Source organism: Artemia sp. Qi Xiang Cuo, chromosome 19 (assembly GCF_049724085.1).
Source record: "Artemia sp. Qi Xiang Cuo chromosome 19, ASM4972408v1, whole genome shotgun sequence".
Lineage (NCBI taxonomy): Eukaryota > Metazoa > Arthropoda > Branchiopoda > Anostraca > Artemiidae > Artemia > Artemia sp. Qi Xiang Cuo.
Window position 1 is genome coordinate 52,299,735 of NC_142812.1, and position 27,313 is coordinate 52,327,047.

Here is a 27,313-nt window from a genome sequence, read left to right on the forward strand (position 1 = left end):
TCGTATTTAAAATATTGATAGCTTAGGATCTATCCAGGACTCTCGTTTTTTTTTTACGACATTAATCAGATTTAAATTTAATCAAATAATTTTTAAAATAGTTATTTTTATAATTTTAAAATAAATAATAAAATTTTATACTAAGTCAGCGTTTGTTTTTGGGAGTGGGAATGGTCCCCCCATTAATATTCTGAATAAATATCAAACGGAGCTAATAGTCAAAATTGTGTTTTTTTTTTTATTCATCTTATTAAAAATTAATATCAAATGGACCTAATAGTCAAAATTGTGTTATTTTTGTATGCATCGTATTTAAAATAAAGATAACTTAGGCTCCAGATCGGACTGGCGTTCTTTTTTAATAGGTTAAGAAGATTTAAATTTAACCCTATAATTTTTAAAATCGTGACGTTCATAATTGAAAAATACAAACAATTTTATTTTTCTTTTATCCTACGTGAGCCTTGGTTTTGGGGAGGGGGGAACGGCACCCTCATTAATATTCTTAATAAATATCAAACAGACCAAATTGTGTTATTTTTTATGCATCGTATTTGAAATATAGATAGCTTAGGCTATATCCAGGACTGGCTTTTTTTTTTACGAGTTTAAGCAGATTGGAATTTAAGCCTGTAAAATTTAAAATCGAAGTTGCTGATGGTTGAATTTATAGGAAAAACGTAGATATGAGTAATATCTTTTATATGAGCTACTAAAAATCTGTATAGATACCTGCGATAGCAATACGCCCAAAAATAATACGTCCGATACCGATACACTGTGCAGCCCTGTCCCCAGGGGACTTGGAGGGTCATAATATGACCAACAACCAATATATTTGACTCTAGCAATGTCTCTTGTAATCGTCAAATCTATTAAGTTTCTGATGTCAGCACCCAATTCTTTAATTATCCCGTGAGGTATTCTTAACCATTGCAGTACCTTTACGCTAATACCTCTTCGCAAAAAATTCGCAAATATCGTAAACTAAAGAAGTAATTACGTCACTGTTGTTAGCTCCATCATTAATCTCCAATAATGTAAATGCACCCCTCATTTTTTTTCCTCTACTAATATCCTTGCAAATAAAAACTATTCTCTTTGAATTCAATTCTATTACTAATTTCAAAAATGATTGAGAATCAAATATGAAAGTTTAATATAGCTTCTAAAAAATATACACCGGTTTTACCAACACGGACCTAACCCAAAAAAAAAACTTGTATATCATGAATTAGAAATTCAGTTAATTTTGCCATAAAAAAATTGAAGCAGAACAGATTATAATCAACCTGTTTGGTATGGGCACGTACGCAAAGTATATACCTTCAAGCAAATTCCATATGATATTTCAAATTACTATAGAAACGGTACCTCTATGCAAATGATCCTGGTAACCCCAATTCGTTGAAAACCTAAACACATATCCATGCCTTCAGGCGTAGGTTTGCGTTTAGGTTTTCAATCTATTAACCCCTTACTACTCCCTTCTACCCTGATAGATAAAACATCTTTTCGTTGTATTTTATTGAAAAAGGGCTTATTTTCTGTAATTTAGAGTTTTCTGCTAATTACAATATTTTGATATACTGAGTCATTAAAACAAAAAATGGTTTTTTTTTGGTTAATAAATTGCATTTAATTTTTTTGCATCATTTCTATTTGTTGGTCTTTCTGTTTCATTTTTGGTTCACCATGTACAACCATGTAATTAAATTTTTGTTTCATGCAACTTTCAAGTAGAAGTTAGTCCTTTGCGCCTCTCTGGGGCCATTTTATTAGTTCTATTTTTCCAAGAAATTTCACGTTTTTCGAAAATTTCCTAAAATTCCTGGTAAACAGTCATTTTATTCCTGATTTGTTTCAAATCCTGTTAAAAAAAACTAATATGAATTTACTATGATTTATTTTCGAAAAGCTAAATGTGCACTCAGGCGATTAGGACGTTTTTTATCAGAAAGAAAGCATATTTTTACAATCTAAAAAATAATCTAGAACCTTGATTTGTTAATGTAAAAATGTTTCACAACATTTGAATTTGTCAAATCATACTTATTTGGCTTTTTAGCTGCCTTGATCATGAAGGAGGGGCACAATTTGCTATGGGGCAGGGGGGACTGCCCCCTCCAGACCCAAGCTTGACTCCCTCTTGGACCTCAGTTTGTCCCCCCCCCCCAGCTGTAACTTAGTTTCTGCAAAATATCTTGTCAAAACTAAAATAAGCCTGCATAATTCAAGGATCCAGATAAACAGGTCAGTTTTTTTTTTAGTAGCCTATATATTTGTCTGATTTTGGCTTTTTGAATGACGATTTTTTCCAAGTCTTGATTGGAAAATTTTCCGTTTACCATTAAAATTTTGAGATAAACTTTGATATTGTGGGAAATGTTTTATACAGTTTATAAAAAATAAAAAAACAACGTGATAAGTTAATTGAATGTTATTTGAGTATCGCTACCAAAATTAAATTTGTGACAAACTTTCCTACTTGTATTCTTATACTGTCTTTGACAATCCTTGTTTCATCACTCGATCTTTTGGTTAAGATAAAGGGTAGTATCTGTTATTGTCAGCTTAATATCTGATACGGTCCTTACACAGGGTTGCAACCGTCCGGGATTAATTCCGGGGTTTGTTTTTGCAGTCCGGGATTTTTTTGTGTCCGGGATATTTTGTAGAAAAACCGTTTTTTTTGCTAAAACCAGGATTTTGGATTAAACAGAGATTTTCAACGATTTTGGCTGATAGTGTACTATTTTTTTTCTGTACGATATCACGAATATTCTCTGTTTTTGTTTGTTCCCTCTGGATTTCCGCTAGTACACTGAGGCAACGAATTTTTCGTTAGGGATTTAACATTTGAAAATTCGACTCCATTGTAACGACGGGCGGCAAATTCAAAACAAAAACAGCGAGGATTTTCTTTTTTTGTCATTGTAGTTCATTTTGCCCCGTGTAATGCCTCGGGCAAAGTTGATCTCAGAAAAGGTAATTAAAAAGCGTACGGCATTATACTTATTCTGTTCAAAATGATACTTATTGCAAAAGGATGCTTTTGTAAGACGAATGATAGTTCCGCTGTCCGCTTCTTGATTTGCGAGACTTTTGCTAAACAGAAAAGCAGGTATGGTAAAAGGGAAAGGGACGCGTGAAGACGTGACAAAAGGCAACCTTTACCGCTTGCCAAGCCATATTGAATATTAACGCGTCCAAACTATCCATTTTCTGGAAAAATAGGACGGAAATCTTGGAATGTAGACAGGTCTCCCATCTCATTTTTACATTTTCTGGGCAGGAAGAATCATAGGGTCAGAAAATGGTAAAAATGGGACGGAAGTAGTAGTGTGGACAGATTTTCTGGAAAAAATACTGGAAGAAGGAGACGAAAAGACACGATATCTGATAAAAAATAATAGATGTATAAGACTATCTTGAATAGAAACAAGGTAAATTGTCGAGCTTTGCCTTTAAATTTGTGTTCTATAGGTTTTACCTCAAGAAAACGGATTTAATGGGGATGGTACCAATAGATTTGTACAGATATCTTCTGGAAAAACCACCAAGTTTTTGAAAAAAACACCTAGTCTGAACGACAATTCCTTTTTCCAGATTTCCGTCCTATTTTCCAGAAATTAAAAAGTCTGGACGCGCTGTATAGCTGCGAAGCGTGACGTCAATTCCTGAGCGGGAAATTCAAATAACGATGAAACGTGGATACATCGACATGTTTTTTCGGAACTTTGGTGACTTGCTTTGGCCTAAAATATTTGTCGTAGATCCTACTAATCAACCAGAACGTTTTCACAGAAATAATACTTGGAATATTGACAATCAGTTGTTAGTTACAACTAGAAACCACGTTTCACCGTACTTTGAATTACGCGTTTTGATTTTTACATCATCACTGTGCAGCCCTATGTTGTATAGTGTAAAAACCGTGTTCCGGGATTTTTTGGGATTTTTTTAGATGCAAAATCGGGATTTTATTTTTAAGCTGGTGGCAACCCTGGTCCCTACATGGGGCCTAGAGTGTTAAACTGATTTTTGGAAACCGGAGAGATGTCGGGGCTTGCTCCACTCCCTTCACGCGTTGGCCCGGTATTGCAGTACCTCTGGGATCGGCGCAACCCTCTCGACGGGAAATCAAAGTCCATGAACCCCAATCACTGAAATATAATGCGTTCTGCGTTCTTGGTTCTGTAGTGAGTTGTTAGTAGTAGTAGTAATGACTAAAGCCCCCTTTGGTTGTTAGCGAGAAGAACGGCCACTGGGTTCGCAGAAATAAAAGTTTTGAGTTTTCAGTCATATTGATAAAAGAGTGACTCTTTTTCTTTTCTTTTCTCAAAAAGGTAAACTTGCATTCAAAGAATTAAAATGTTTGCATATGAAAATGAAATAGGGCATTGCTATTTTCAAAAATAATTTAGAGACTTGATTCATTGATGTGAAAAAGTTTTGTAAACCTACATCTGGCTAATAAATTGTAGCTTCTGAGTGACTTTCAAAGCAACGGGATTTATGTCGAAAGATATTAGTAAAATGTTTTGATATTATCAAAATAGAGTAACCTAACTTAAAAGCTGCCTTGATCATGATGGAGGCGCACCGAGGATGAGAAAACTTTAGAGTAAATAGTGAGGTATTGACTAGGGGGCGAGCCCCCTCATATACTTAATAATTTCTGTTCGTTTTAATGTTGCTCCTTACTTTCAGTTGAAAAAACTTTTTTTTTTCATTTAATTTCTGATCATTTTTTCAATAATGCTGGGAAATCCGATGCCCCCTTCATAGGAATGTCCCTTCCCCCAAGGAAAAATGCTCCATGAAAAGAGTCTCCCCCGTAACCCCTACTCCGACCTCCTCCCCCACCACCAGAAAAAATTCCTCCTCAAAAAGCCTGTATACTTCCCAATAAACAAAACTATGTGTAAACAATGGGCAAAGTTTATAAATTGCAGCCCTTCCCCCATGAACTTTGGGGGATTAAGTCATCCTCAAAGACATATTAATTAGATTTCTGACTATGCTGAACAAAATGGCTATCTCAAAATTTTGATTGGGTCACTTTGGGGAAAAAATGAGCGTGGGAGGGGGCCAAGTTGCTCTCCAATTTTTTTGGTCACTTAAAAAGGTTATTAGAACTTTCAATTACCGTTCGAGTGAGCCCTCTCACGATATTCTAGGACTACTGGATCAATATGATCACACCTAGGAAAAAAAAAACAACAAATAAACCTGCATCCGTGATCGTTCTTCTGGCAAAAAAATACAAAATTCCACATATTTGCAGATAGGAGCTTGATACTTTTATAGTAGGGTTCTTGGATACACTGAATCTGGTAGTGTGATTTTCATTAAAGTTCTATGACTTTTAGGGGTTATTCCCCCCCCCCTTTTTTCGAAAATATGGCAAATTTAATCAGGCACGTAAGTTTGGATGGGTAAGACTAAACTTCATGAAACTTATATATTTGAAATTAGCATAAAAATTTTATTCTTTTGATGTATCTATTGGTATCAATATTCCGTTTTTTAGAGTTTCGGTTACTACCTTGAGTCGTGTCACTCCTTACTTATAGTTCGTTGCCACGAACTGTTTGATTCCATCTTGTTATTAACAATGTAGCCGGACCACTGTATTGAAGAATAGAGATTATTCAAGCATAATTTAGGTTTCATAGTAGAATTTGAGCATTAACTAATTAAAGAACTCTATGCTTTGAATCATAGAAACGTGCAAAGAAAAGAAACATACGTCCTATTAGGTAGACCTAAACTTGAAAGACAGTAGAAGCAAATTAGTGCGAGAGAAGTTGCATTCAAAGATGGTAGTATGTTTTGATTTTTCAAGTGTAGAAAAACAATTTCTTATGGAGTAATATTGTGTATGGACTTGTGCTAGTTTTGTTCAGATTTCTTGAGCCATGCTTTGCCCTTTACTTTTTAGCCTAAATGAATTACGGGGTACTGGTGCGTTATACAGGCATCGCTATACACTATATCAAAGAAACCAGTCACGAAACCCGTCAAACTACTATTTCATTAGCAGACAACGGGTGATTTGCTAAATAAATTGATGGCAAAGCGTGGTTTCTCAATATTTAAACGATTTTTTGGGGGGTTTAGGAGGAAAAAAGGTACCTAGGTTAGGTCACGTATTTAATATATGCTATGCTTTACCCCCAACCCTTCCTAATGTGCAAATATGTAGCCCAAATTTGTTTCTTAACTATTATATATTCGTCCTATTTTATTTCATTTCATTTATTCTATTTGATTTTATAGGAACCTCCTAAACTGGAATGGAAGTACTGTTACTAGACAAAGGAGGAATGAGGCTCCTAAGAGAATGGGGACTCAAGAGCACCTAGGACTTGGCTCGTTATTGCGCAAAGCAAAGAGTGCCTTCGAGCATTCTTTACCCGCTTAAAATTAGCTTCCCCAGATGTAATCTGCAAAAGATCAAACAGTTCGTGGTAACGAACTGTAAGTAAGGAGCGACCCGGCTCAATGGTAACCGAAACTCTAGAAAACGGCATTTTGATACAAATAGATACATCAAAAGAATCACATTTTAATGCTGATTTCAAATATATAAGTTTCATTAAGTTTAATCCTACCCATCAAAAGTTAGGCGCCTGAGAAAATTTGGCTTATTTTCGAAAAAAGGGGGAAAGACCCCCTAAAAATTATAGAACCTTAATGAAAACCACACCATCATATTCCGGGTATTAGAGAACCCTACTGTAGAGGTTTCAAGCTCCCATCTACAAAAATGTGGAATTTTGCATTTTTTGCCAGAAGAAAGATCACGGGTGCGTGTTTATTTGTTTGTTTGTTTGTTTTTTTCCCCAGGGGTGATCGTATCGAACCAGTTGTCCTAGTATATCGTGGGAGGGCTCATTGAAATGGGAATTGAAAGTTCTTGTGCCATTTTTAAGTTACCAAACAAAAATGGAGGGCAACTCGACCCCCTCCCACGCTCATTGATTCCCCAAAGTCACTCGATCAAAATTATTAGATGGCCATTTTGTTCAGCAGGTACAAAAATATTATAAGTATGTCTTTTAGGATAACTTAATCCCCCAAAGTTCCCGAGAGGAGGGCTGAAAGTTATGAACTTTACCCAATGTTAACATATAGTAAGTAGAGAGGGGGGTGCTACTCGTGACATGACCACGCGGTCATGTCAGCATTTTTAATACTATCGGTACACCATATATGGGTAGAGCCTCCCTAGGGAGACAGATTGCGTACTGGGGTCAATGACCTCTTTGTCCACGGTTGAGTTATTTGATGTTTCTATGTGTAATAACACCGTGACGAAGGTTGCACATGTGCATTGAATTCTAACGGGAACAATATTATTGATCTAGGAATCGAAGGGGAAGTGAAGGTCCAAGAAATTGATTGCATAATCGATCGTGAATGTCATGGTGTCCATAAATAGTATTTGTTGTTGTTTTGATCATGTACATGCTCGAGGTGAATTTTTTGGTGTCCAGACATAATGTTTGTTGTTGTTGCTCTCGAGCCAAATGTTATGACTTTCCCGGAAACAGTTAGATCACGTGTTTCCTTCTCAGCCAATCAGAGGCCTTTGTTTACATAACAATTCGCCCTTGAGATTTCGTATATAACGGACATGCAATGTGATTCAAATATCAGAAAGTATTTTGACACAGTGCAAACAACCTGACAATGGATAAAACAATTAACATAATTGATGAGCTTGAGGCCTTGGCAGCCGCAATTAGCAATGTAAGTGCATTTTTATTTTCAAACAAATTTTCCTTGGATATCCTCCAGTATATTCAGCTAAAACGTAAATATATACCTTTACCCCAAACCGCTCCCCCCCCCCAAACCATTGTTTTACAATCAAATTCTCGCAAAAATAAATCCCATTTCGATAAATTCCTTCCCTCTATATTTCCAGCTAAATCACCCCCCCCCCCCACCATTGTTTTACAATCAAATTCTCGCAAAAAGAAATACCATTATCCTTTCGTTAAATTTCTTCCTTCTATATTTCCAGCTAAAAGCAACCATTGACTTCCGTCAATTTTTAATGAAAATACCGCTCTGGTTTTGACAATACATTTCTGCACAAGCATATAATTAGCATGTCATCCCCTCTTTCCGGTGTGTTTACGAACGCGGCAGCCAAAGTCAAAAGGAACTGTTTCTCCGTCAAAATTAAAACACTTTGAGGCAAAAAGAGATTGTTGTATATTAAGCTTGTAGTTTCGTAACCATGTATTTGTCAGAGAGCCGGTTAAAGAGATTATTTTCAAATTAAGTTTAACAATATATTTAGGACATTATGTGAAAGGGGGAGGGGGCAATACATTGCTTCTAACAGCTTCGTTGTAAGTAAATTATGTGAAGGGGGAGGGCAATACCTTCAATTCTACCGCCATCAATGTAAAATGAAAACAAACAGTGGAGGGCTAGAAAAGTCTTTGGGAGTTGCATGAAGCTAATATTATGTATAAATTGAATAGCATTTTACCCTATGTTTGCAAAATATAGGCCTACAGGTCGATGGGTTAGCGATCTAATTTAAAACCTATAGACTGGAATATTTAAATGGTAAAAATATAAACAATGATTCCTATCCTATGGCTATAGACTACTGATTGTCTAATAAAACGTTTGATTTCTAAGCCTAATATATTTCTCGCGAAATTTTTACTTTTATGCTTTCTTAGTGATAAACTAAACAAAATAATGTGGATGAGGGTAATAACTTTCTTTCTGTAAAAAAGGGGCATATTATTTTGAAACTAATTTTTTCTCTTCTTTTTAAGGCCAACTACGAAGAATGCCACCCACCATGCAAGAGGGCTAGGCTAAATGAAGTGACTCCTGTAGGAGTATCACGGCCTTCCGTCATAAGGTATGCTGGGTTAACCAGGGGCGCACTACATCAAGCCCCCACGTCATCTATACAATCCGTAAGAGCTGAACCATCCAGAGCCATGCTTTACCAGCCCCCTGTGTCCTCCATGCAGACAGCAATACAGTCTGTTCAAAAACCAAAAATAGAATGGGCGACTGCTCACAGGATGGTGAACCCCGCTGGGTCATCTGTACAAGCCAGTGACATCGCCGCCACCACCACATCTATGCAAGCCACTGATAGTGTTGCCATAATTACACAAGAGTGTGAGGTTGCCCTCCAACTTGCACTACCCGGGGCATCTGGCGCCCAAGTGCAGCCGGGATATGCAAATGTGAGTATTTTTTTCCTACATTTCTATTTCTTCCAATGTTTTTTCTTTTTCAATCCCAATATAAACTTATCTCTGTGAGATATTAACCCCACTATTACATATCTAAATGTAATTTTTTGCAAAGAAACCGCTCTTTTTTCTAATCTTTGCTATCTCTTCACCGCTATCTCATAATAATATTTTTAGCTAATTTTCTAGTTTACTGTTTGAGAACCTTTTTATCACAAAATGCTATTTTTGCTAGAATATTATAGTTTTAAGTGGCCTAGAAGTAAACCTTTTATTTCATCACATTAAAATTATTTCAGATATATTAAAGGACATTGCCCCCCCCCCCCCTTTTAAATCAGGTCACTGTTATCGCATAAATTCAGCAGTCTGCTGAATCGGATCGTAGTGAAGCCGAAAAGGGATACTATATCCCGGACATAATTTCCTCATAGAAAACTGCCTTTGCGTTATAAACTGCCGTTTTATTTAAAAATAATTTTCTATGAGGAGGCTATCAAGTAAAGACCACGGTTTTTCAAAAGCTGATTAGTTTCTACCCATTTCCTCCATCTTTTCGCTTTTCGATTTTTTTCAACACTGTAAAATTAAAATTTCATAGATTTTAAAAGATATTTTTACCCCACTCAATTTTTGTTGGACAGAGATTATAGCATTGCAATCTCTTACACATAGGCCTAATTCTAATTTGCGTAACGATTGTCTAGATCAACTTGGCATGATTTTGCATGGAGAGACATTCCTGAATAAGAATTAACGGTTCTCGAATTTAATTGTACTGTTTCCCAGAGAATACGCGTGGAAACAGAACAGACATGAGATTAAAAATAATCTAGGCTCATTTGGGGTCATAGACAACCTGTACGGGGAGTAGGCGAAACGACTTATGCCGCCTAACAATACGGTTTTTTGTGACATTATGTAAATAACCGGAGCCCGGAATGCGCCGATGGGTCCGGGGAGTGCTGTAGGGACAAAGGTTAGGGACGTGCCGGGGGATGGGCCACGGGTCATGAAAGCGCCGCAGGGGTGCGCCACGAGTCAGGGAGGCGTGGGGGGAAGTGTCAAGGGTCAGGGAAGTGCAATGGGCCTGAGACGAATCGCGGGAAGCGACGCGGAGCCCGAGAAGCTCCACAGGCGTGCACTGTGGCTCCGAAAAGAGCCACGTGTCTGGGCCGCGCCACTGGGGTGCGCCATGAGTCAAGGACGCGTTGGGGGACGTGCCACGGGTCAGGGAAGCGCCACGGGCTCGAGAAGCATCGCGGGAAGCGATGCGGGCTCCGAAAAGCGCCACAGGTGGTCCGGGAAGCGCTGTGGGGCAAGGTTAGGGGGGTGGGGGCGCTGGGGGGGGGAGCGCCAAAAAAAAAAATTATATTAACAAATTTTCAATAAACGATCGCCGGGCCAAAGGATAAGTAATATATTTTATTGTCATATTTTTTGTAAGAAAAATTTTACTGATCAATATTAATCAAAATTAAATAAAATTTCTTTGATGAGGTGAAAACATTGAACTTAAGCTATTTTTTCAGCTGCATGTTGGCATGGTTCCATACTTCCCATCTCCCCCCTGCTCGTCAGTTGGAGAAGGAGAGGAAGATGCACATGTGGAGCTCCCCAACAATTCACTATGGGATGATTTACATCAAATTCCAGATAATATTGACGACTTTTTAGGTGATTTTTTAAATGTTGATTATAGTACTATTGTGCTGGTTGAATTTAGTCAAAATAATTTTAAATTTTTCTATTATTTTCCCGAGTATTTACGAGGGAACCCTCAACCCTCCTATCCCAAAACGACTCCACTTCGAACAACTGAAGTGGAGCATTCGCCAGATATTTTTGAACAGCTTGGGGGAGGGGGTAATATACAAGAGGGGGAGGGGGTACAACTCTCCCGGACTTTCAGCTGTCCAACAGAATTTTAAATAATATAGTTGTTTTCACTGCGATTTTTGGTGACCCTTTTAATTCGCTTATGGCGGGAAAATTTGTTTTTGACCCTGTAGAAATTGTGCATGCCTATGTAGACAAAATTCGTGAACTTCTGGAGAATCAAATTTAGGTAGGGGGGAGGGATTCAATTAAGGTTTCCGTTGTTTTAAAGGTTTTTTATTTGAATGAGGGAAAAAGTAAAGTTTACTATCATTTTATAAATTAAGAGAAGCGTTTGGTTTATTCAAATTTAGAAAATTTTGAGGGTGCTTTCATAGATTGGGTCGATCAAATTATAACGTATCTTGAGAACTATAACGAAATTGGGAGTGGCTCAGTAGTTCTTATTGTTGAAAATTTAAGTTTTAACATTTGTAAAATAAACAAATATTTTAGTGTAAGCGGGGGGGCAGGTGGGGACAGGGCCGTAGTCACAAATTATAATCCAGATCTAGTGGGTTGTCAAGGTGTCCAGCAGATTTGTTTTGAAACAGGTCGAATTTGTTTCAAATATATTTTCCTGATCTCAGCCTTCAAACCTCGTGCTCGGGACGCTACTAAGAAGAATTTAGATGTCTGGGCTGTACACGGGAAGGAAGGCTCCGATGTTCCAGTTGTAGATTTTTCTTGCTTAGAAGGAAAATACCCAGGGACGCTTCGAGCCCTTGACATTTTTGAAAGGACTAATGCTCGTTTGAATATTGGCGTTACTGTGGTATAAAATGAAACTGACTTCTAAGATGGGACTTCATCTAAACAGAAGGGGGTGGTTTTCCCAATACGGTTCCCGGACGGTGATGTTGTGACCAACGGGGGGGTGCTTCTCTGCACACCACCTAGACCCCTGACTACCCTCGCGCATTTTCATCCTATCACTGACCGCCGGCGCCTTCTGGGGGGGTGGTCAGACTCGGGGGCCCTGTTTTGAAGCTCCAAAATGTCTCTCGAGAGTCCTTAGTGATATGAACCTACTGGGTCATCTGAGGAATTGTAGCCGCCACGGCTTTCAGACAGTGGAGATGGTTTCTGGGGATAGGGCAATTTTACGATTTAAAAATTTTCAGAACACCCTTCTCCAATGCAACAAAATATCTATAAACTGTGAAGCTAAGCTGGTGGAGATGAATGACCCCCAATTTCCAAACCGAGTCAAAGAACACTAGGCTATTGCGGTCTCCTACGCCCACGCACAAAGAGACAGTTCTAACACCATGCGGTTGTTAGAAATAGTTGAAACATTGGATGAGGGACCTGAGTGCTTGGACAAGGCATTGACTAAACTGATTGTCACGGCTAACGGTGCTATTACACGTTTGAGAAATACCCGTTATCCCAGGGGGTTGTCAGCAGAGACTCGTCTCGCGATTAAAAATAAAAAAATCTGGTGGGGTTGCAAGGGAGAGTGTGTAGCGGAGGAGGCTCACGGGCCAATTCGTGGGCGGGGGCCCGTTCGCCCTCCGGAACCTGGGGGGCCATACCGCTCCGCGGGGGCGCGTACGGTGCGGGGGGGGGAGTAGCACTCGTGTAATTTAAATGTTAGCCAGCAGTTTTTTATCCCTGTTTTTATTCATAATTCCAATTATGATTTGAAATTTATATTACCGGCACTGGCATGCAAGCAGAGAGAGGGTGGGAGAGTAGATTGTCCATAGTTAAATAGTTCAATTATCTACAACATTATTACCAAATCAACTGAGAAGTTAGTGCTTCTCGAGCTGAAATGGCAGGTAGGGGATAATGGGCATACGTTTAGGAATAAAATCTGGTTTTTAGATTCCTTTTGTTTTTTCTCCAATGCATAGAGTCAACTGATTCAAGTGCAAAAAAGTGACAATTTTGATAGCTTTCCCTTGCTTAAACAGCACTTTCCAGACAGTGAAGTGTATGACCTGTTGACCTGCAAAGGTATATACGCATACGATTATTACTTTTCTGGCGCTCGCTGAAGTGAGGTGAAACTACCTCCAATTGAAGCTTTTCACAATTCACTGTCCAACAGTGAATGCACAGTCGAGGAGTACGAGTTTGCCAAGAAGGTGTGGGCTAAGGGGGATTGTAAAAATGGGTGGGAGTATTGTAGACTGTACTTGGACTGTGACGTTTTAACTTTGTTGTATATAGTCTTTAAGAACACAGACCAGATCTATTCAGAGTTCGGGTTAGATATAGGTTATTATTTTTCAACACCCCATTTAGTGAGGGATTGAATTTTAAAAATTAGCAGGGAGGACAGAGGTATAATCATCGACGTAGATGAGCACCCTTTTTGTAGAGTGTTCCATGAGGGGAGTGTACATTTTTCATGGGGACCGCGTCTTATCAACCGACCCGAGCGAACAATGCACCGGTGCAAAGTCAAATGCAGTTCTCTTGGACATGAACTCGTTGTACCCGTCGGAAATTTCGAACTGCTCTTTGCCGTGTGGGGACTATCGATGGCTTGAGAATTTTTGTGAGTTCCCCGACATTACCACCGTCGAGGACAATGGGCCACAAGGATGGTTCTTTGAAGTTGATGGTCACAGTCCGCTGGCGCTTCACGACTCAGTCAAAGATTTTGTTTGGCCCTGTATCACTCGGTCGGGGAGCAGGGGCTCGCTTAGCCCCTACACTCTTTCATTGGTTGTGTATATGGGGATGCACTGGACTCCCTCTACAGAAAAGCTGATCTCTGATTTGGAAGCTACGTATAATATCTTTGTTCACAATGTGATTTTTCACTGTTTGTTTAGAATTAATTTAATGATCACAAAAATACACAGGTTCCTACTGTTCAATCAGTGACCCTACTTGAAAACAATTATCAACACTTTTATCAATAAACGCTCTCTGGTACATTAAAAGGTGGAGACGGAAATGTATAAGCTCATCCTAAATTCAGCGTTTGGCAAAATGTGTGAAAGCGTTCGTAATAGATCTCTCTGCGACGTCGTGACTGACCCTCTAGAGTGTGCAAGAATTATTGCCGATCTCAATTTTACCTCGTTCACAAGCATAGGGACTGTCATGGTTCTTCTATACAGGCGAAAGCAAAATGTAGTACTGAACAAGAATATTGCAGGCGGCAGTTCAGTACTAGAAATTTCAAAAAAGCTCATGTTGTCGTTCTTTTACAATGTGTGCAAGGTGCAATGGCCACGGGAGGGGGAGGTTCAAGTTTACTATGGTGATACAGATTCTCTGCTGTTAAAGGTAAATGGGGCTGAATTGGATTTATTGGGTGATTTAGAAAAGGGGGTGCATATCAGCTCGCGGATGGATTTCACCAACTGGAATCCATCTCTCTACCCCGAGCTGGTGAAACGTCAAGCCCCTAACCAACTATTAAAATTAAAATCAGAGACGGGGAGTGATTTGATATCCGGGGGGTGTTCCCGGGTCCCAAAGTTTATTGCGTGGAAACACATAGTGGGGAAGAAAAGAAGGCGTGTAAAGCGGTGCCTATATATTTTTTAAAGAATAATTTTAACATGAGCGTGTACAGAGACTGTGTAGAAAGTAGCCTAGTGCTGAGAGCACAAGTGCTTGCAATTCACTCTCTACAGTATAGAAATTATACTGTGAGAGTGGAGAAAAATGCAATGTCATTTATATCAGACAAGGTCTATGTGGTCGAGAATGGTGTGAGTGTTCTACCCCACGGTCAATATCTTATTTCAGATCGAGTTGAATGCATTGACTATTGCAATCTACTTTGTCTTGATAACTTAGCCTAACCTGACTAACCTCCCCTCAACCTGTTCATAAATTAACTAACCTGACCCAATCTAACCACCTTAACTCAACCCCATCTAGCCCAAGCACTAACCCATCCACTAACCTGCAGTGACGACAACTATTGTTTTTCCATGGTGACTCCCGGGGGGGGGGGGGGTCCCTTCCAGCGGCCATCCAGGGGGGTGGGTCCCGCCCGTGGCTGACCGGCCTTCGGCCCCGCGGTCCCCGGGGGGAGGGGGGATCCCACACCTTTAAATTCATAAAGTTCAACTGTGCTATTGTTCCAAGTGTGTGTGTATTTTCTGTTGTACAAAAAGTGTTATTGTATAGAAAAGTGTTTGTTGTTTTTTATTGTATAGAAAAGTGTTTAAAGACAAAAAGTGTTATCATTGTTCATGTTGAACAAATAGAGTTTTCATGTTGACCAATGAAATTTTGTCATGTTGAACAAGTGTTCATGTTGTTGTATAAAAAAGTGTTCTACAGAAAAGTGTTGATGTACAAAAAGTTCTGTAGATGGACAAAAGTGTTTAAAGACAAAAAAAGTGTTATCATTGTTCATGTTGAACAAATAGAGTTTTCATGTTGACCATGAAATTTTGTCACGTTGAATAAGTGTTCATATTGCTGTAATAAATGTTGCCATGAAATATTGTTTTTGTTGTTCTTGAATAGATAGATCTATGGGAAAATTACTACCTACTCATGGGACACATATGGTTTACAGTTAGTCATAGTCCGACTGTTGTCAGCAGCATGTATCAATTTAAAACACTCTTCAGATCGTTTCGGTGTGGTCCCTCAATGTCGGAGAAAACAAGACTTTTATCTAGAATAATTCAAAATTGTGATAAAATGTTTTTTGGAAAAGCCGAAAAAAATCTGCTATTGCTATAGTATTTGGCAGGAGTCCTATGATAAAATAAAAGCTATTGCCACAGCATACCAATACAATTCATACGAGGACTTGATGTTTTCAATAGTATTTAATCGAACTCGTGGCTGATTATTGATGATTTAACTGAATCCATTGAACAGTTCTCACAGGAAATGTTGCAATTCTTCACTGTCCGATCTCATCATGAACATATTTCCATAGCCCTAGTTTTACCCAATCTGTTTCATCAGAGCAAATGTATGCGAACCCTTGCTTTGAATTGCACTATCTATATTATCTATCGAGTCGTTCGTGATTCCATCGCACTCATAAATCTCAATAAACAGATATAACCTGGTGCCCCAAAAATTATGTTGTCAGCGTAAAATCAGGCGACTAGCAAGCCCTACGGTTACATTTTGCTGGATCTTAATCAGAGCACGCTCAAGGATCTACGTGTAGTCACCGAGATTTTCGACAAACAAATTAGAGTATATCTTCTGGTGAACAGTAGAAAAGACTATTAGTTGACATTATGACATTGAAGAAACTACAAGAACAACAGCATTTATTTTCCATTTAGCCACTTGAAAACCATAACTAAAAATAAACTAAACTAAACAATACTAAAATCTAAACTAAAAATAAACACTAATCTAAAACTAAACTAAAACCAAACTAATCTACTAAATTAAAACTCTAACTAAAACTCTTTAGCAAACTGTAGCTAAACTAAAACTCTAATCTAAACTAAACTAAAAGTAAACTAAAACTAAAACTAAAAATCTAGACTAAAGTAAAACTAAACTAACTAAAACTAAACTAGAAATAAATTCAAATCTATAAACTACTAAACTATAACTCTAACTAAAACTAAACACTAATCTAAAACTAAACTAAACTAGAAATAAATTCTAATCTCTAAACTACTAAAGTATAACTCTAACTAAAACTAAACACTAATCTAAAACTAAACTAAAACCAAACTAAGCCACTAAATTAAAACTCTAACTAAAACTCTTTAGCAAACTGTAGCTAAACTAAAACTCTAATCTAAACTAAAATAAAATTAAACTAAAACTAAAACTAAAAATCTAGAATAAAATAAAACTAAACTAAATAAAACTAAAATATAAATAAATTCTAATCTCTAAAATACTAAACTATAACTATAAAAAAAACTAAACAATAATCTAAAACTTAACTAAAACTAAACAAAAACTCCAAACTAAAACTAAACAATAATCTATAACTAAAATTAAACCAAACTAAGCTACTAAATTAAAACTCTAACTAAAACTCATATGTAAAACGAAAAATCTTAGCTAAAAAAACTAAAAGTAAACTAAAACTCAAACTATAAATCTAGACTAAACTAAAACTAAACTAACTAGAACTAATCTAGAAATAAATTCTAATCTCTAAAATACTAAAGTATAACTCTAACTAAAACTAAACACTAATCTAAAACTAAACTAAACTAACTAAAACTTTAAACTAAAACTAAACACTAATATAAAAATAAACTAAACTATAATCTAACTAAAACTAAACACTAAACTAAAACTAAACTAAACTATAACTCTAAACTAAAACTAAACACTAATCTAAAACTAAACTAAAACAGAACTAAGCTACTAAATTAAAACTCTAACTAAAACTCTTTAGCAAACTGTATATAAAATAAAACTCTAATCTAAACTAAACTAAAAGTAAACTAAAAATAAAACTAAAAATCTAGACTAAACTAAAACTAAACTAACTAAAACTCTAAACTAAAACTAAACACTAATCTAAAACTAAACTAAACTATAACTATAACTAAAACTAAACACTAATCTAAAACTAAACTAAAACTCTAAACTAAAACTAAACACTAATCTAAAACTAAACTAAAACCGAACTAAGCTACTAAACTAAAACTCTAACTTAAACTCATATGTAAAACGAAAAATATTAAATAAAAAAAATAAAATTAAACTAACAATAAAACTAAAAATCTATACTAAACTAAAACTAAACTAAACTAACTAAAACTCTAAACTAAAACTAAACACTAATCTAAAACTAAACTAAAACCAAACTAAGCTACTAAATTAAAACTCTAACTAAAACTAAACACTAATCTAAAACTAAACTAAAACTAAAACTAAAAATATATACTAAACTAAAAATAAACTAAACTAACTAAAAATCTAAACTAAAACTAAACACTAATCTAAAACTAAACTAAAACCAAACTAAGCTACTAAATTAAAACTCTAACTAAAACTAAACACTAATATAAAACTAAAATAAAAATCTACACTAAACTAAAACTAAACTAACTAAAAATAAACTAAAACTAAACTAAAACTCAAAACTAAAACTAAACACTAATCTAAAACTAAAATTAAACCAAACTAAGCTACTAAATTAAAACTCTAACTAACACTAATATTTAAAAATAAAAATCTTAACTAAAAAAACTAAAAGTAAACTAAAACTCAAAATAAAAATCTAGACTAAACTAAAACTAAACTAACTAAAACTAAACTAAAAATAAATTCTAATCTCTAAACTACTAAAGTATAACTCTAACTAAAACTAAACAATAATCTAAAACTAAACTAAACTAACTAAAACTCTAAACTAAAACTAAAAAATAATCTAAAACTAAACTAAACTATAACTAAGTAAAACTAAACACTAATCTAAAACTAAACTAAACTAAATAAGACTCTAAACTAAAACTAAACACTAATCTAAAACTAAACTAGAACCGAACTAAGCTACTAAATTAAAACTCTAACTAAGCCTCTTTAGCAAACTGTAGATAAACTAAAACTCTAATATAAACTAAACTAAAATTAAAATAAAACTAAAACTAAAAATCTAAAATAAAAGTAAAATAAACTAAATAAAACTCTAAACTAAAAATAAAAACTAATATAAAAATAAACTAAACTAAATAAAACTCTAAACTAAAAATAAACAATAATCTAAAACTAAACTAAAACTCAAAACTAAAACTAAAACTAAACACTAAACTAAAACCAAACTAAGCTACTAAATTAAAACTCTAACTAAAACTCTTTAGCAAACTGTAGCTAAACTAAAACTCTAATCTAAACTAAACTAAAAGAAAAATAAAACTAAAACTAAAAATATATACTAAACTAAAACTAAAATAACTAAAACTAAACTATAAATAAATTCTAATCTAAAACTAAACTAAACTAACTAAAACTAAAAACTAAAACTAAACACTAATATAAAACTAAACTAAACTATAACTCTAACTAAAACTAAACACTAATCTAAAACTAAACTAAACTAACTAAAACTTTAAACTAAAACTAAACACTAATCTAAAACTAAACTAAAACCGAACTAAGCTACTAAATGAAAATTCTAACTAAAACTCTTTAGCAAACTGTAGCTAAACTAAAACTCTAATCTAAACTAAACTAAAAATAAACTAAAACTAAAACTAAAAATCTAAACTAAAAGTAAACTAAACAAACTAAAACTCTAAACTAAAACTAAACACTAATCTAAAACTAAACTAAACTATAACTCTAACTAAATGTCTAAGCTATGACTCTAAGGTAAAACATCAAACTCTAAACTAAAACTAAACACTAAACTAAAATTAAACTAAAACTGAACTAAGCTACTAAATTAAAACTCTAAATAAAAATAAACAATAATCTAAAACTTAACTAAACTAGAACTCTAACTAAAACTAAACACTAATCTAAAACTAAACTATAACTCTAAACTAAAACTAAACAATAATCTAAAACTAAACTAAAACCAAAATAAGCTACTAAATTAAAACTCTAACTAAAACTCTTTAGCAAACTGTAGCTAAACTAAAACTCTAATCTAAACTAAACTAAAAGTAAACTAAAACTAAAACTAAAAATCTAGACTAAACTAAAACTAAACTAACTAAAACTCTAAACTAAACTAAACACTAATATAAAACTAAACTTAAACCAAACTAAGCTACTAAATTAAAACTCTAACTAAAACTCATATGTAAAAAGAAAACTCTTAACTAAAAAAACTAAAAGTAAACTAAAACTAAAACTAAAAATCTAGACTAAACTAAACCTAAACTAAACTAACTAAAACTCTAAACTAAAACTAAAAACTAATATAAAACTAAAATAAAACCAAACTAATCTAATAAATTAAAAATCTAAATAAAACTAAACAATAATCTAAAACTAAACTAAAAATCTAGACTAAACTAAAACTAAACTAACTAAAACTAAACTAAAACTAAACTAAAACTCCAAAGTAAAACTAAACACTAATCTAAAACTAAAATTAAACCAAACTAAGCTACTAAATTAAAACTCTAACTAAAACTCATATGTAAAACGAAAACTCTTAACTAAAAAAACTAAAAGTAAACTAAAACTCAAACTAAAAATCTAGACTAAACTAAAACTAAACTAACTAAAACTAAACTAGAAATAAATTCTAATCTCTAAACTACTAAATTATAACTCTAAATAAAACTAAACACTAATCTAAAACTAAACTAAACTAAATAAAACTCTAAAATAAAACTAAACAATAATCTAAAACTAAACTAAACTATAACTAACTAAAACTAAACACTAATCTAAAACTAAACTAAACTAACTAAAACTCTAAACTAAAACTAAACACTAATCTAAAACTAAACTAAAACCGAACTAAGATACTAAATTAAAACTCTAACTAAACCTCTTTAGAAAACTGTAGCTAAACTAAAACTCTAATCAAAACTAAACTAAAAGTAAACTAAAACTAAAACTAAAAATCTAAACTAAAACTAAACTAAACTAACTAAAACTATAAAATAAAAATAAAAACTAATCTAAAAGTAAACTAAACTAACTAAAACTCTAAACTAAAACTAAACACTAATATAAAACTAAACTCAAACTCAAAAGTAAAACTAAAACTAAACACTAAACTAAAATCAAACTAAGCTACTAAATTAAAACTCTAACTAAAACTCTTTAGCAAACTGTAGCTAAACTAAAACTCTAATATAAACTAAACTAAAATTAAACTAAAACTAAAACTAAAATATAGAATAAACTAAAACTAAACTAAATAAATCTAAACTAGAAATAAATTCTAATCTAAAACTAAACTAAACTAACTAAAACTCTAAACTAAAACTAAACACTAATCTAAAACTAAACTAAACTATAACTCTAACTAAAACTAAATACTAATCTAAAACTAAACTAAACTAACTAAAACTCTAAACTAAAACTAAACACTAATCTAAACCTAAACTAAAACCGAACTAAGCTACTAAATTAAAACTCTAACTAAAGCTCTTTAGCAAACTGTAGATAAACTAAAACTCTAATATAAACTAAACTAAAAGTAAAATAAAACTAAAACTAAAAATCTAAACTAAAAGTAAACTAAACAAACTAAAACTCTAAACTAAAACTAAACACTAATCTAAAACTAAACTAAAATATAACTCTAACTAAATGTCTAACCTATGACTCTAAGTTAAAACATCAAACTCTAAACTAAAACTAAACACTAATCTAAAACTAAACTAAAACCGAACTAAGCTACTAAATTAAAACTCTAACTAAAACTCTTTAGCAAACTGTAGATAAACTAAAACTCTAATCTAAACTAAACTAAAACTAAACTAAAACTAAAACTAAAAATCTATACTAAACTAAAACTAAACTAATTAAAACTCTAAATAAAACTAAACACTAATCTAAAACTAAACTAAAAATCTAGACTAAACTAAAACTAAACTAACTAAAACTAAACTAGAAATAAATTCTAATCCCTAGACTACTAAACTAAAACTCTAAACTAAAACTAAACACAATCTAAAACTAAACTAAAACCAAACTAAGCTACTAAATTAAAACTCTAACTAAAACTCATATGTAAAACGAAAACTCTTAACTAAAAAAACTAAAAGTAAACTAAAAATCAAACTAAAAATCTAGACTAAACTAAAACTAAACTAACTAAAAGTAAACTAGAAATAAATTCTAATCTCTAAACTACTAAACTATAACTCTAACTAAAACTAAACACTAATCTAAAACTAAACTAAAACTAAACAAAATATAAATTATAACACTAAACTAAACATTAAACTAAAACTAAACTAAAATCTAAACTAAACCAAACTGAAACTAAATTAAATAAAGGTAATAAAAAAAAACTTAAAATAGACTAAAATCTAAACTAAATAGGTAATAAAATAATAAACTAAAAATCTAAACTAACCTAATCTGCAATCCTCTTTTTCTAATATTTCCGCCCCCCCCCCCCTGATTGAATTAGAAGGAGATGTAAGCAGGTCTCTGATTGGCTGAGAAGGAGGATGTAACCGACTCGCTGATTGGCTGAGAAGGAAACACGTGATCTAACTGTTTCCGGGAAAGTCATAACATTTGGCTCGAGAGCAACAACAACAAATACTATTTCTGGACACCATAACATTCGCCTCGAGCATATACATGACCAAAACAACAACAAATACTATTTTTGGACACCATGACATTCGCGATCGATTACACAATCAAGTTCTCGGAAATTCACTTCCCCCTCGAGTCCTAGATCAATAACATTGTTCCCGTTAGAATTCAATGCGCATGTGCAACCTTCGCCCCGGTGCTATTACACATAGAAACATCAAATAAATCGACCTTGGAAAAAGAGGTCATTGACCCCATTACGTAATCATTCTCCCTAGGGAGGCTATGCCCTTATTTGGTGTACTGACAGCATTAAAAATGCTGACATGACCACGTGGTCATGTCACGAGTAGCACCCCCATCTCTACTATAGTATTGGTTATTTGGAAGTATACAGACGTTTTCAGGGGAGATTTTTCCTGGTAGTGGGGGGGTGGGTCAGGGGTTATGTGGGAGGATCTTTCCATGAAGGAAGTTTTCATTGGGGAAGGCAAATTGCTATGAAGGGGACGCCGGACTTCCCAGCATTATTTAAAAAAAGATCATAAATTTAATATAAAAAAACAAGCATTTCAACTGCAACAGCAGCAACGTCGAAACTTTAAACGAACAGAAAATATTACATATATAATTGGGTTCACCCCGTAGTCAATGCCACGCTCTTTAAGCCAAAGATTTTTTAGTACTTTCATAAGAGCTATTTATTCTAATTAACGGCCTTTGTGATTAACCGGTCATATATAAAGAATTGGAACAAAATTTGCACTTTCACTTAAAGAGCAAGGTATTGACTAGGGGCGAACCCCTAATAAACGTATTAAAAATATATGAATATAGAAGTTCGTTACGTAAGTTAATTCGTAAGTTACGTATATTTATTACTAATAAAAACGTTCGTAAATAAAATTAAACAAGTTTCGAGAAAGCCATTTAACTAAATAAAAATAAATTAATATGAAAATTTTGTTTTAATTATTCATGTACGGTGAGCCATGATCAAAACCTGCATTTATTCAAAAACGTTCAAAAATTAAATAAAAAAAACAAGTTTTTTAAACTGAAAGTAAGGAGCGACATTAAAACTTAAAACGAACAGAAATTATTCTGTATATGAAAGAGACTGTCCCTCCTCAACGCCTCGCTCTTTACGCTAAAGTTTGACTCTGTCTCACAACTTTATTTTTTAAAATAATAAAAAACTTTAGCGTAAAGAGCGAGGCGTTGAGGAGGGGACAGTCTCTTTCATATACAGAATAATATCTGTTCGTTTTAACTTTTAATGTCGCTCCTTACTTTCAGTTTAAAAAACTTGTTTTTTTATTTAATAACAACAAATACCTAGCCGGTAACTTATCAACTGAAAAGCTATATGCAACTAGGTGAATAGCAACACTGATCATGTCTACCTTACTATAAACATAGCTTATTTAGAAACCCCTGGAAAGTGTGCCATATTACACAATTATTGTACCTTTTTGCCATCTGCTCATAATTTCACAATTTGTTTTTCATTTTTGAAAAGATTGAATTTTTGTTCATGTATGGCTTCAATTATCCTGCATTTTCCAGAGTTACTTGTCTGACCACTAATCTTGACCGTTTCCTCAAGTAGAAGTCCTACTGACCTCTCATGTCATTTACGTCTTGTCAAACGCTAAGGGTAAGTAGTCGGGCTTGTCTGATAAGTAATCTTGGAATATTAAAACATACTACAAGAGTATAGACTAGTCTGCATTTCGGCATTCAAAAATTTGTTAAGACTCAAATAGCGACAAAGACCACACTGCCTTTCCATCATAAACAAATAAGTAGAGCAACAGGGAAATTTTTATACAAGACAGTGGAACGCAACTTTAAATGAATATTTCGACCCTATATCCAAGGGCCGTCCTCAGCAAAACAGACGAAGAGAATAAAAACGCTATAAAAGAAACTTACATTAAAATTCAATCATTAAAAATGTTTAAGAAAATGTTTTAAAACGGCTCTAATATCATTACTTCAGGGAAGTTCAGTCAGAACTGGTACTCCAAACGAAATGGACAGAGAACAATTCATTCAGATGGAATTAAAATACTTACAGACAAGCTTTTAAAGCTAATCTCGCCTTCTTGGCAGCCAGCCTAGAAGGTCTATTCGTAATAGGTTGAGTGGAGTGATTTACAGGTTTTTAATATAATTAGTCAAATCATTTTTAATTAAATTTGTGTATCGGGTATTAAGCGAATAATCCCCCAAATCTCTATTTAAAGAAATATTACTATTTATTTTGGTTTTAATTTCAATTGCCTCTCGAACAACCTGTTTTATGCCTAAATCATTGCTAATAAGGCAAGTTTCTTCAAAAAGCTTTTTGAAACTAGGGTTATCATATATGTGACTGCTTAAAGCAAAATCAAAGGAAATATTTGTACTATTAGAATTTAAAGCTTTAGTTATGTCATCTTTGTGTTGTTGCAGGCGTTTTTCTAAATTTTGATGGGTTCTACCAACATAAAAATGACCACAGTCACATGGTATTTGATAAACCCCTCTCTGGCGAGTAACTGGGGTTATATCTTTATCAGAATTTAAGAAACTCATGATTTTTAAATTATTTGTAAATAGGACATAAAAATTATTTTGTGTGCAAACTTTTTTTAAACTTGTGTTGACTTTTGGAATATATGGAAGGTAAATTATATTTGAGGGCTTGACAGGAACTTCACATTGCAAAAGACCCTTAATTTTATGGGAGTGTCTTGCCAATCTTTGGCTAATTGTATTGTTAATAAAGACAATAGGATGACCATTTCCAAAAAGTATGTCTCTAATAAAACTCAATTCATCTGTGATGTAAGATTCAGAGCAAATGTTTAGGGCACGATCGACAAGAGAAGTAACAACACCTCTTTTAACTTGTGGGGGGTGATTGGATATAAAATGTAGATATCTGTTATTTTGTGTGGGTTTTCTGTAAATTGTAAAATCCAGTTTATCAATGTCAAGAATAATTAAAACATCTAGAAACGGTAATTTATTTGCATTTTCAATTTCTAAGGTAAATTGTAAATTTCGGTCATATGTATTAAGGTGATCTAGAAAGCCCCTAAGTTCATTTTCCCCATAATTCCAGAGCGATATTACATCATTCATATAACGCCTCCAATATACATGTTTTAAAAAATATGAATTTAAGGCCCAATTTTCAAGGTGTTCTACATAAATGTTCACTAATACCCCGGATAGTGGCGCGACCCATAGGGAAACCATTTTTTTCTCTTCGTCTGTTTTGCTGAGGACGGCCCTTGGATATAGGGTCGAAATATTCATTTTAAAGTTGCGTTCCACTGTCTTGTATAAAAATTTCCCTGTTGTTCTACTTATTTGTTTATGATGGAAAGGCAGTGTGGTCTTTGTCGCTATTTACGTCTAGCTTATGGGGAGCAGTTGACTTATGATATATTTTATTTTATTAGTTTAGGTAAAAAACATGCTAATATTAAAAATCAACAAAAATTCTTAGAATCCTGAAGAGATGAAAGTCTTATTCCTAAGTCCTTAAGATATAAATTTCATTTAAATACCCGGAAAGAAGCGCAATTTGCGCAGACATTAAATTTAAAAACTCTAGTCTACATTATTAAGGACAAAAAACAAAAACGACATATTATTTCCTAAGAAAGAAAATTTCTTGTGCGAAAATCTGTCCACGGTTGATTATTCTCAGGTGGTACGATTGGAAAAGAATTTCTTTAGTCACGATTTTCGTTTGTCTAGAGAACGTCTTTATAAGAAATTGGAATGTCTGAGGGATGAATCTTCGACGAATCATCGTGTTTATACCCCAAGGTTTACTCCAGGACCCACTATTGTTAATCTCTCCTCTAGAGCCCTTGAACCTAAGGAATTCTAAACTCTTGAAAAAGGTCCAAAATTTTCTTTTCCACCAAAACAAGTTCCTGTGGCAGATATTGTTTCCTCCTTAGAATCTTCTTTGCACAAACACTACACATCCATTTCTAACCCAGATGAGGTGAAGTCTTGTTTTATTAATACACTTTACGGCAGCCAAAAAAAGTTACATCTCATACTAATTTGACACCAGAAATTTAGCACGACATGAAAATTTTGTCTAATCTTCGCAAAGACCCTTCATTTATAATAACTAAAGCAGACAAGGGAAATTCACTTGCAGTCATGGATACCTTAGATTACGACAATAAAATTTATTCACACTTAAATGACACAAATACATATACTTCCATGACTCACGACCATACTGATAAGTTTGTGAATAAAATTATAACCGAATTAAAAAAATCTAAAACAAAATGGCAAAATCACCCTGAAACTGTATTATAATGGTCTTCCCCGAATGTAAAATAGTAAAAAGTATTATGGTTTTCTAGGACTAAATATAAAATGCAGTTCCTTAAGGTCAACTACTGCTTGCAGGAGAATTCCTGCCCCACACCTTTGGCGGTTACTCTACATTTCAATTAAGCTTCTATTTACCTCCCGAAAATTGTACATTCGTAAGTCGGTAGATTTAGTAGAAAAAGTTAAAAATGCAGGCATTTCAAAACATACAATAGTAAGTAGTTTCGACATAGTTTCTATGTACACAAATATTGATGTAGCAATATCTGAGCAGTTATTAAAACATAAAATAGAAGAAAACTATCATTTAATTGAAGATTCAACAACAGGAATAGATTGTGAGGTTTTAATGTTCCTAGTCAAAATTTGTAATAAGTACTCAATTTATTTTCAGTTCCGTAATTCTTTTTATCAAAAAAAAATGGTCTCCCTATGGGTGCGCCGCTATCCGGGTTATTAACCAACATTTATCTAGAATACCTTGAAAATTGGGCCTCAATTCTATACTTTTTAAAACATGTCTATTTGGGGCGTTACATGGATGATGTCATATCACCCTGGAATTATGGTGAAAATGAACTTAGGGGCTTTCTAGATCACCTTAATACATATGACCGAAATTTACAATTTACCTTAGAAATTTAAAATGGAAATAAATTACCGTTTCTGGATGTTTTAATTATTCGTGACATTGATAAACTGGATTTTACAAT

General features: G+C 34.0%; 2 pseudogenes; both read left to right on the forward strand.

Moving 5' to 3' along the window:
• Nucleotides 1–2,524: 2,524 nt before the first annotated feature.
• LOC148940978 (U2 spliceosomal RNA) lies at nucleotides 2,525–2,706 on the forward strand (annotated as a pseudogene).
• Nucleotides 2,707–3,900: 1,194 nt separating this feature from the next.
• Nucleotides 3,901–4,132, forward strand: LOC148940979 (U2 spliceosomal RNA; annotated as a pseudogene).
• Nucleotides 4,133–27,313: the final 23,181 nt, after the last annotated feature.